The sequence below is a fragment of the Rhinopithecus roxellana genome, chromosome 14, assembly GCF_007565055.1.
Source record: "Rhinopithecus roxellana isolate Shanxi Qingling chromosome 14, ASM756505v1, whole genome shotgun sequence".
NCBI lineage: Eukaryota > Metazoa > Chordata > Mammalia > Primates > Cercopithecidae > Rhinopithecus > Rhinopithecus roxellana.
This window is the reverse complement of record NC_044562.1, coordinates 91,039,049-91,050,596: the sequence shown is the minus strand read 5'-3', so window position 1 is coordinate 91,050,596 and position 11,548 is coordinate 91,039,049.

The window sequence follows — 11,548 nt, the reverse complement described above, 5'->3', positions numbered from 1 at the left end:
AAAGGAAAGAAGTTGAACAATCATCAAGAAAGATGCCCAAAAGTCATTTGGAAAAATTCAACATTATTTATGATTTTTAAAAAAAAAAAAACTGTTATCAAGTTAAAGAATTTTTCTTTTAATTTCTGGCTTGCTCAATTAGTAACATATCCTATGTGTTTCTTATAAGCATAGTTGTAGGGTGAAGCATTTCAAAAGCCCTTGCTTTTAATGCTTTGTAATTTTTGTAAAAGCTACAAAAAATGGTTTTCAGTGATAACAAGCACGAAGGAATAAAATTTCATTATTTAACATTATTTTAAAGGCTTATACTTATGTCACTATTTTTGTGCATGTCATGGCCTTAATTTACTAATGCACAGTCTTAAATCAGAAATGCCATCTCCAATAACTATGTGAAAGAGCACCTGCTCTGGAAGTAGGAATGAGGTTAGCAATAGAGACCCGGGGGCACAAAATGAGTTTGGATGTATCTTTTTTTTTTTTTTTAAGGAATTGGCTGCAGACATTCCTATCTCTTTCTAACAACTCAAGCTGACTGTATCTAATTGGAACACAAAGGCCAGTCATTCAGCGCTCCCACCCCTGGCTTTTCCCGCTGCTTACACACCATGGAATGAATGCTGGCAGCCCTGAATCATTTCCAAGTCACTGGGAATGCACTGAGGTCAGCAGAGCTTGTACTTATGCCAACTTTCTTCAGTGCAAAAGTGATTTGCCTGTGCTTCAAGCTATAGAATCACAGCGCATTCTTATTGAAAGGGGTCTGAGCAACTCAGTCTAGACCAGTGGTTTTCAACCCTAGCAGCACATTAGAATAACTAGGGGCCTTTTGAAAAACTTAGTGATGCCCAGACTTCCCCCTCAAAGTGTCTGATTTAGTTGGTTTGGTAAGAGACCCTTTGTTTTGTATTTTTGAAAAGCTCCCCCGGGTGATTCTAACATATAGTCACAATTAAAAACCACTAGTCTAGTTTTGTCTTTTCATTAAATGAGCAAATGTAGACCCAGGGTGGCCAGCTACGTAATGGCAGATAGCATCGACTTACAGGTAATTCTTGTGATTATATATATAAAAAAAGTGTCCATAAAAAAAAAAGTGTCCGAAACCTTTTTTCCCAAAACTTAGAAATAAGGCAAAAAGATGACTTGTGTCCATTCAATCCTTTATTAAAACATTGCTTTTAGCCCATCCAAGGATCATCTGACCCTCTAGTGAAAAGTAACTTTTACCATTACTACTATTAAAGATCTGGACAGTTTTAAGTCTGTAAAGGATTTGATGTTAATTTGTGGAAAACAAATATGATGCAAATGAGTTTTTTATCATAGAGATAAAAATAGAGATAAAAATTATTTCTGTTCAGCTGAGATGATAACTCTAAAGGTTATGATTTTATTGCCCTATGGGACATTAACCAGTTTTGTATGTAATTTAGCAATTTTATTCCAGCATATTTTTCCATTCTCTTTCCCCATCTCTCTCCCTTTCTCTCTCTCTCTGCCTCCCTCCCTCCCTCTAATATGTCATTCGCCTGTCCCTCCCTGCCTTTTTTTTTGAGACAGAGTCTTGCTCTGTCACCCAGGCTGGAGTGCAATGGTGCCATCTCGGCTCACTGCAACCTCCGCTTCCCAGATTCAAGCGATTCTCATGCCTCAGCCTCCCAAGTAGTTGAGATTACAGGTGTGTGCCACCACGCCTGACTAATTTTTGTATTTGTAGTAAAGATGGGGTTTCACCATGTTGCCCAGGCTGGTCTCAGACTCCTGGCCTCAAGTGATCCACGCACTTCAGCCTCCCAAAGTGATGGGATTTCAGGCATGAACCACCGCGCCTGGCCATTTGCCTTCTCTTTGTGTCACTTTCCTAACTGGCTTTATCATTCTTCTGGTTACCTCATTAATGAGAAATGAAACTTTGACACTTACCCACTAAGGGGTTATATGAAAACTAGGAGTATAAATTTATAATTGTTTTGACACTTATAGGTGATGTAAATTTTAGTAAACTGTCTTAAACCATTCAGAAAGCTTTAAATGATCATTCAAGGTTACTTTATTTTGTCTGTAAAAATATTACTCATCAACCACATTCAGAAGCCATAATGTTCAAGACTTCCACTTCAGGCAAAGTGGAGTACAAAAGACCTAGATCATCCTGTCTTGAAAAGTGCTAAAAAGTAAATGGGCAAAATATCAGAAAGTATAGTTTTTAGACACTGAACATCAGACAACACAGGACAGTGATCCCTAAAAGCGGGAAAGCAAATAAGGTGAGCTCTATGATTGTTCCAGTTCACAGCCTGGAAAATTTCCAAGACAGTGCAGAGAGGAGGTCTCAGTTGAGAAGATGGAGCTGGGAGTCTGGAATCAGTAGTGAGAAAAATCAGCCTTAGACCAAAGGCAGCTCTCATCCCACCTCACAGAGCTTAAAAGCAAACTTCAAATTGTTTTCAACTAATTTACATGTATCTCAGAACAAACATTAAAAATATTTATGAGAATATAAAAAAAACCAATACCCAACAAGGTAAAATTTACAATGTCTGGCATCCAATCCAAATTACTGGGTATGCAAAGAAGCAGGAAAATATGTCATAATTAAAAGAAAAATTGTTCAGTAGAAACAGACCCAGAAATGATAAAGATGTTAGAATTAGTAGAGAAAGACATTAAGACATGTAGTTATGGTTAGGCTCAGTGGCTCACACCTATAATCCTAACACTTTGGGAGACCAAGGTGGGCAGATCACTTAAGCTCAGGCATTCCATACCAGCCTGGGCAACATGGTGAAACCCCAGCTCTACAAGAAATGCAAAAATTAGCTAGGAATGGTGGCACATTACTGTAGTCCCAGCTACTCAGGATGCTGAGGTGGGAGGATCTCTTGAGCCCAGGAGGTCCAGGCTGCAGTGAGCTGAGATCATGTCATTGTAGTTATTGTAACTATATTCCATATATTCAAGAAGGTGGAAGAAAGATTAAGCACATTAAAAAGAGACATGAGATCTGTTAAAATGACCCAAATAGAACTTCTAGAAATGAAAACTACAACACCTGAAATTAAAAATACATTGGGTAGGATAAACAGTGGATTCAATGCTAAATAAAATGGTATTAGTGAACTTGAAGGCATAGCCACAGGAACCATGCATAATAAAACTCCTGGAGAAAAAACACTGAGAAATGAAGAGAACATCAGACACCTTTAAGCAGTCCAATACACATATAATTGGAGTACCGCAGTCCAATTAGATATTATTTTCCTGTTGGAAGACAGATGTGAAGACAGAAAAGATTTTTAAATAAATTTTTTAGATGTCAATTTGTCTAAAGCTATAAACTCACAGATTTGAAGCTCAACCAACACCAAGCTTAGGAAACAAGAAGAAAATTTCATGAAGGCATAATGTTATCAAATTGCTTAAAATAGAGAGAAAATATTCAAAGCAATCAGAGGAAAAAACCATAAAGTTGTGTTGTCTCCCCCAGATTGTGAAATGTTCAATTCCACACACCCTGGCCTTGGGAAACCACAGGAGGTAGAGCTCGGGACTTGTGGACCTAGAGAACATGGCTTTGCTTCCCAAGTAGAGTTCAGAATGCAAACAATATCTAATATGAACTATAAATATTTTTTCTCATTTTTTAACGTTTCCCCTTAGCAGGGCAGGAGCTAAGATGAGTTGACATGTCAGGTACAAGTTTTAAGGAGCACTAAAAAAAAAAAAGTAGCATTTTCACGTAATATTTTAAAGAATAAAAATGAATGTGGCTGGGCACGGTGGCTCACACCTGTAATCCCAACACTTTGGGAGGCCGAGGTGGGCGGATCACGAGGTCAGGAGATCGAGACCATTCTGGCTAACACAGTGAAATCGTGTCTCTACTAAAAATAAAAAAAAATTAGCCGGGCATGGTGGCGGGCCCCTGTAATCCCAGCTACTCAGGAGGCTGAGGCAGGAGAATGGCGTGAACCCGGGAGATGGAGCTTGCAGTCAGCCGAGATTGCGCCACTGCACTGCAGCCTGGGCGACAGAGCAAGACTCCGTCTCAAAAAATAAATAAATAAATAAAATAAAATGAATGCAAGAAAAATAAATTATTATCAAAATATCACATCTTTAATGAAGACAGGATCTGACCCTGTGCTTGCATGACTCACTTCCTTCTCCTTGGTCCCAGCTCTGCTCTTTAGAAAGAGACCTGACATATCTTTATGGCAGTTTCTTCGTATCTCCCCCACTCACTGCCCATAGTAACTCCAGCCCTCCACCCACTCATCACTGATTTCATTTTGGTGCCAAGACAAGAAACCTTAAGGCCGTCTCCTTTCTTTCTTTCTTTTTTTCTTTTTTGAGATGGAGTATCACTATGTTGCCCAGTCTAGTTTCAAACTCCTGGGTTCAAGTGATCCTCCTGCCTCAGCTTCCCAATGTGCTGAGATTACAGGGATGAGTTGCCACACCTGGTCTTTCTTATTAGTTCATGTTTTCTTCATGTTTCTCCCCTCTAGAGTCACAAGAGAATTATCTTCTTCAAGTACAAATTATATTCCTAAAATGTTTGTCTCTGTACTGGAAAGGGTTATCTAGGAATTGAAATCCTTTCACAGGGGGTTTCTAAGCAAATGGTAAAGGGCAAACAAAAATAAATGCCAAACTTTACTTACTAGCAAAAAGTGGAGTTTTTTAATTCATTGACACAGATTTTGTGTGTGTGTTTTAACAGGGCTATTGGGTTGCTATGGTTGCAAGTTTGCACTGGTATTTTCACTAGGAGACAGTGTGGTCTGAACATTCCTCCCACTTTTCACATCTGCCCACGTGTTCCACACAGGGATTTGGTAACCTGGCTTCTAGCCCTAGCCTCCTCTGCCATCCCAGGGAGTGTGCATTTTTCAGCCCTTTCTCAGAAAATCTGAATTCCTCTGAGATGTGGTGAAGTTAAGTCCTGAATCCTGCTCAGAATGCAGATTGTCAAACCACAGAATGTTGATCAGCTTCCTTTGTGAGGCTCAATAAATTTTTACCTCTTTGGCATGATATTTATACATGAGATCGCTATGAGATAATTAATTTAATAACGACCTCTTCAAAATAAATTTAGAAATTAATTTAATCACTAGAGAAGATATCAAGCTTAAAAATTCTGGGTGTTTTTCTTAAAGCAATCATTATGAAATATTTTGCAAACTAAGAATGACCTCTTAATGATTCTTCTAAGTTTTAGATATTCGTATGTCTTTTTTGTTTCCTCTCTTCCTCTCCCTGCTCCTTTTTCACATCTTTTCTTCTCGTTTCCTTACCAGTTTTTCTTAAAACACTTACACCCATCGTCCAAGCTTGCCTCTCTGAAATTTGATTCTCAAATTTGATCACAGATGTCTCCTAAGAAGTAAAGAGGCAGTGGGGACAATGGTCCCAAGTATTGTGTCTTCTGAGGGCCTGCCCAGTGGCAGCAACTGAAACTGGTTGTCCTCAAGCTTGGGAAGAACTTCTAGCCAAGACCTTGGTTCAGGCACTTATCATGTTTTAGTGGCCTCTGTTCCTGCATCGTTTTTCCAGCTTTTCTCCATACTCCAACCTGAGTGATCCTTCTAAACTGCAATTCCTTCTGCATGGCTTGAAATCCTCTAGTAGTTCCCCAGTGTCAACTAGATGAGGTCCAAGCTCCATAAAATGGCATTTGAGGCCTTTAGTGATCTGGATCTTCCTCCCACACTGACCTTCTCTCTCAGGTTCATGCTCCTCCCTATCCCTAATCTTCCCTTGCCCTGCCTCCCATACACGCACACACACAGACACACACACAGACACACCAAACACACTCCTTACCCAGCCACACCAAACTCCATATCTCCCAGTCCCTGTAATGCACCATGTTTTCTTATGCCACCATATAAAGCTTTCCCAGCCTAGACTCCCCATACTATAAAATTATGATATAGTTGCAAGACTAATCTTTTATCCTTGAAGAGTGTACATAGCACTCTTCCTTTCATTGTCTCATTACTTTCATTGTCTCTGTTTTTTGTAGCCAAATATATTTATAACTGTTCTGACTATAAATTAGAATTCTCTGCAATGTAATTTCATGATATTACGTGCCAGCAGGAAACTGAACACTTAAGTCAGTGATCCACATGTCTGAAAATATTTGAATGCTTAACACTATGTAGCTCTGGTCTAAAAAGAAATGAGTCATTGTGGGTCCTTGGGTTGCCATTCTCTGAAATCTCCAAGTACTTTCAAGAACATGCACATTCTCACATTCACTGGCCTTCCTCGGCTCCCACGTGGCATCACTCACATTCTGATGTTCTGCACAAGTGCTTTTTATATGCAAAAGCAGCAGAAATTCAGGTTGCCTGAGCCACTGGTGAGTGTATAGTGGTTTGAACGTTCCCTGACACAAGTCCACCACTCTCCTGAGCACTCCTGAGCAGTGACCACAGGGCTGTTCTAACCCAGCTACGTGGGAAGTGCTGTGTTGTAATGGACAGAGTATGAGAGTGCAGGTGACGAGACCTAAATGCAAATGCCCACTCTATACCTCTGCTTCTATCATGTGGCCTCAAGCAAGCCATTTCCCCTCTGTGTGTCTCAATTATCTCATCCAAGACCAGTGAGTTGGGCAGTATCAGTATTTTTTAACTAGAACTACAGACTGCCTGTATCGGAACCACCAGGGCTGCTTTTTGGCGATGTAGACGCCTCGGCCCCTCTCCTGACCTACTGAATCACATTCTTTAGCCGAGGAATGAGAAGGGAGTTTAGAGAATAGGAGAGATCCAGAGTCAACATTTCTAATAGCTTCTAAAGTAACTCTTGTGCTTACCAAAATCTGGGAGCCATTGAAATAGATGATCTCTTAAGCCGGGCTGTCTACCAGGCTCTTGCCATACAGTGCTAACTTTGTATCTGTTGTGAGATGTATTACAAACAAAAAAAAAAAATGAATGATTTTTCTAAAGTATTATAATTTAGAATTGTATTTAGAATATAAAATTTAGAATTGCATTTAAATTTAATTACAGGGGATTCAATGTAATCACTATAAATTGCACCACTTCTATTCATTTTCCTTTTCATTTGCTTGAGCAGGAAAGCAAAGCACAAATTTACCCCTAAAACTCCAGAAATAGCACATAACCTGCAGCTTATTTTACCCATTCGCAGGCTATTGGAGCAGATCTCTTTGGTGCCAGACATCACCTGCCCTGAATTCACCTCTGATTTCAGCCATGGCAGTGGTGGGGCAGTTCATGGGAGCTCAAATTTGGCTTCAGCCGGCAATGTCCCACCTCCAGCACTCACCAAATAGTTTGCTTGATTTTTTTAAATAACAGCCTGTCAAGACAAAATTCATTGTCCCTAAAGTTCACTCTTAAAGTGTTCAATTCAGTGGTTTTAGTATATTCTCAATATTGTGCATTAATCAGTGCTATCTAATACGAGCATTTTCATCATCCCAGAAAATACCCATTAATGGTCAATTTCCATTTCTTTCTCCTCCACCCCTGGCAACCACTAATCTACTTTCTGTCTCTATGGATTTGTCTTTTCTGGACATTTCATGTGACTGGAACCATACAGTACATGGTGTTTTGTGACTGAATTCTTTCACTTAGCATAGTTTCCAAGGTTCATCCATGTTGTAACATGTATCAGAACTTCATTCCTTTTTGTGACCAAATAATATTCTCTTATATGAATGTACCACATTTTGTTTATCCATTCATCTCCTAATGGACATTTGCTACCACTTTTTGACCGTTATCAATGACATCGTTACGAGCATCCATTGTATGTGATGAGTGTTTTTCTTGCTTTTTTCAATAGTCTCTTTCTCTTTCAAAAGTTTGACTATAATGTATGTATCTAAGTGTCAATATTTTTGAGTTCTCCTGCTTGGAGTTTGTTGACCATTTTGGATGTGCAGAATAATGTTTTTCATCAAAGATTGGAAGCTTTTAAGCCATGATTTCTTCAAATATTTTATCCCCTTCTACCCCTTTCTCTTCCTCCTCTCCTTGGACTCTGATTATTTGTATATGGTATGCTTGATGGTGTCACACAGGTCTTTGAGGCTCCATTCATTTTTCTTTATTCTTTTTCATTCTGTTCCACAAGCTAGGCACTCTCAGTTGACCTGCTTTCAAGTTCACAGATACTTTCTTCTTCTAGTACAAAGCTGCTGTTGATACCCTCTAGTTAATTTTTAATTTTGGCTATTGTACCTTTTACTTACTCTCTTTGGATTGCTGTAACAAAATATTATAACCTGTGTGGCTTATAAAGAACAGAAATGTATTTCTCACAGTTCTGGAGGCTGGAAGTCCAAGATAAGATTGCTAGCATGGTCAAGTTCTGGTGTGAGCTCTGCCCTCATGACCTAATCACCTTCCCAAGGCCCCACCTCCAAATACCTTCTCACTGGAGATTCAGTTTCAACATATGAATTTGGGGGACATAAACATTCAGTCTATAGCAATATTCCAAGCCCTGAATTTCTATTTAGTTCTCTTTTTTCTTGTAATTTATAACTCTTTGTTGATATTCTGTATTTAATGGACCAACATTCTTATACTTTCTTTTAATTCTTTAGACATGGTTTCTTTGAGATCCTTGAACATATTTATGATAACTAATTTGGAGTCTTTGTATAGTAAGTATAACATCTGGGTTTCCTCACTGGCAGTTTCTATTGACTGCTTCTCCCCCCAGCCCCCGTGTGGGCCATACTTATGTGAGGCCTTGGAAATAAACAGCCTTGAAACTGAGAACTGTGAAAACACAGCTGAAAATAGCAGCTACTGCAGGGTGCAGAACAGGCTCGGAGTTCCCCAAAAGCCCATCTCTAGAGAGTTGTCACTGTTTGACCTGTCAGCTTATCGTTTTTTTTTTCTTGAAAACTAGATATTTTAAATGATGTCACCTCTGGAAATCAGATTCCCCTCCCTTCCCAGGGTTTGCTGCTGTTGCTCTTTGTTGTTTTTTTCATTGTTGTTGTTTATGTAGTGACTTTCTTTGACTAATTCAGTTTAGTCCATATTCTTTGTCCTCTGCAGCCACTGGGGTCTCGGCTTGGTTAGCTTAGCGGTCAGCTAATAATTGGACAGAGATTTCTTTAAATTCTTTGAATCAGTGATTCTCCTAGCCTTTGCCTACAGTATCTGTGTGTGGCACTCCTTCAACATTTTATTTATTTTATTTATTTATTTTTTTGAGATGGAGTTTTGCTCTCGTTGCCCAGGCTGGAGTACAGTGCCATGATCTTGGCTCACCGCAACCTCTGCCTCCCGGGTTCAAGTGATTCTCCTGCCTCAGCCTCCTGAGTAGCTGGGATTACAGGCACCCGCCACCACGCCCAGCTAGTTCTGCATTTTTAGTAGAGTCGGGGGTTTCTCCATGTTGGTCAGGCTGGTCTCGAACTCCCAGCCTCAGGTGATCCCCCCGCCTTGGCCTTCCAAAGTGCTGGGACTACAGGTGTGAACCACTGCGCCTTGGCCCACATTTTAGCAGCCATTTCCAATTCTGCCTTTGCCTTCACTTCCTGCATGTACAGAGCTTTAAAGTCAGTCACAGGTGAGAGTCTAGGGTCTTCCAGGCCTTTCCTGAGCATGTACACAGCCCTATGCATGCATGTGGCCTTCTAGATTTGTAGAAACATGGCAGAGCTTTTCAAAATCCCCTACAGATATCTAATTCACCAGTGTTCCTCTTACATTTTGTGCTTAGCCTCCTGTTAGCCTGAATTTGTCATGGCACCTCAGGTAATGCAATGTTAAACAACTGCCTTTTGTTTATTGTTGATAAATGCCCAATGGGTGGGGCTGGTTGCATGGAGCAACTTCTGAGTCAAATGAAACAAAGACAAGCCCTGAGCTGTCAGGTCAAAAAGTGACAGCTTCTCTAGGGATGGGCTTTTGGGGAACTCCAAGCCTGTTCTGCACCCTGCAGTAGCTGCTAGGCTGTGTTTTCACAACTGCTGGTTTTAAGGTTGTTGATTTCCATGGCCTGACCGGGCTGTGAGAGTGGGATGGAATTAGGGCAACTTGGAATGCCACAGGTCTTGTTTTTCTTACTGAGATTCAGCTGTTTCTCATGAGTAAGCACCCAGATTGCTGTAAGCCTTTAAGTAATTTCCAGAGTTCTGAAAAAGTTCATTTTGACAGTTCTCACTGCTTGTATGAAAGAGCAGATTTTTGAAGGTCTTTATTCCACCTTTCTAGAAGATCCCCCCACCCTGATTTGTTTTGGTTTTGTTTTACCTCATGGCTCTCTCTGGATTCCACCTCACTCTGTGCAAGCATAAACCCAGAATTTCAGAGCAGTAAAGCTCAGGGCAATCCTCAACAGCATATGATTGGAGAACCCTTCAGGTGGATGCTTCTGAGATGCATTTGGCATGCTTCTCCGTGGTCCAGGGAGAATCAAGGCCCCCTTGCTTAATGTGACAAACTCCATCATGTGCTCTTATCTTAGCTTTTCCTCCTTTCCTGCCTTATCTCATCACTCCTTAACTCCTGCTTCATAGAATCACCTCTCAAATAAACTGCCTGGGCCAGGAACAGTGGTTCACTCCTGTAATCCCAGCACTTTGGAGGTTGAGGCAGGTAGGTCATTTGAGGTCAGGAGTTCAAGACTAGCCTCAAAAATAATAATAAAATAATAATGATAATAATAATAAACTGCCTGTATCCAAGTCCTTGTTTCAGACTCTGCTTCAGAGAAGGCCCAAACTGAGACAGCGACCAGCTCTGGTGAACTGCACATAGTTCTGTCACTCATGAATAACTGTGGTGCTTTGCTTCACCACAATTTGCTGTTTTTGATCAAATCTGGATACATTCAGTGGAAGTATGTAGCATTCATGTGTATCCCAGCAAAAAAAGAGGGGAATGGGCATTAAGAAGTGGTATTCTAAAACACTCTGATTTCTAGGACAGAAAAAGAACAGCCCACACATCAAGTTAGGAGGAAAAAACAGGATATCTCCATATGCCACAACTCCTGTATTCCCTAAACCTGATTTTATAACCAGAAAAGCAGTTTCCCTTGCACTAAGTTCATCCTGCAACCAGCTAGAATGAGGCAAGCTCCTTCTTGGTTGAGCCATCAGATAATTACCACAGAGCCATGAGAATGGTGATTTGGATGCTGACAACAGAAATAATCGTCACTGTTACTAACTGCTGACCATGCTAGGCACTATGCATGCATTTTCTCACAGAGCCCTCATCATAACCGCTGAAAGCTTAGACTACTCCAGCTAATGAGTTACCACCTGATGGGAACATGCATCTGGGTTACTTTGCCTTATCGGGTGCCAGAAGGCCATGGTGTTAGTCTAAATTGAATTTGGATTTACATAAAGTGCATGTGTATCCCCAGACTTCCAAATGTTCTTTTAACTATATAAAGTCTCACTGGCAGCATCCTTCCATCTGGAGATTCTTGTTGCTATTCCAAGTGGCTACAAGATACATTAGCCACTGAGACACATGGTTACTGTTACCAGGTACTCACAGAAAAACTTGCA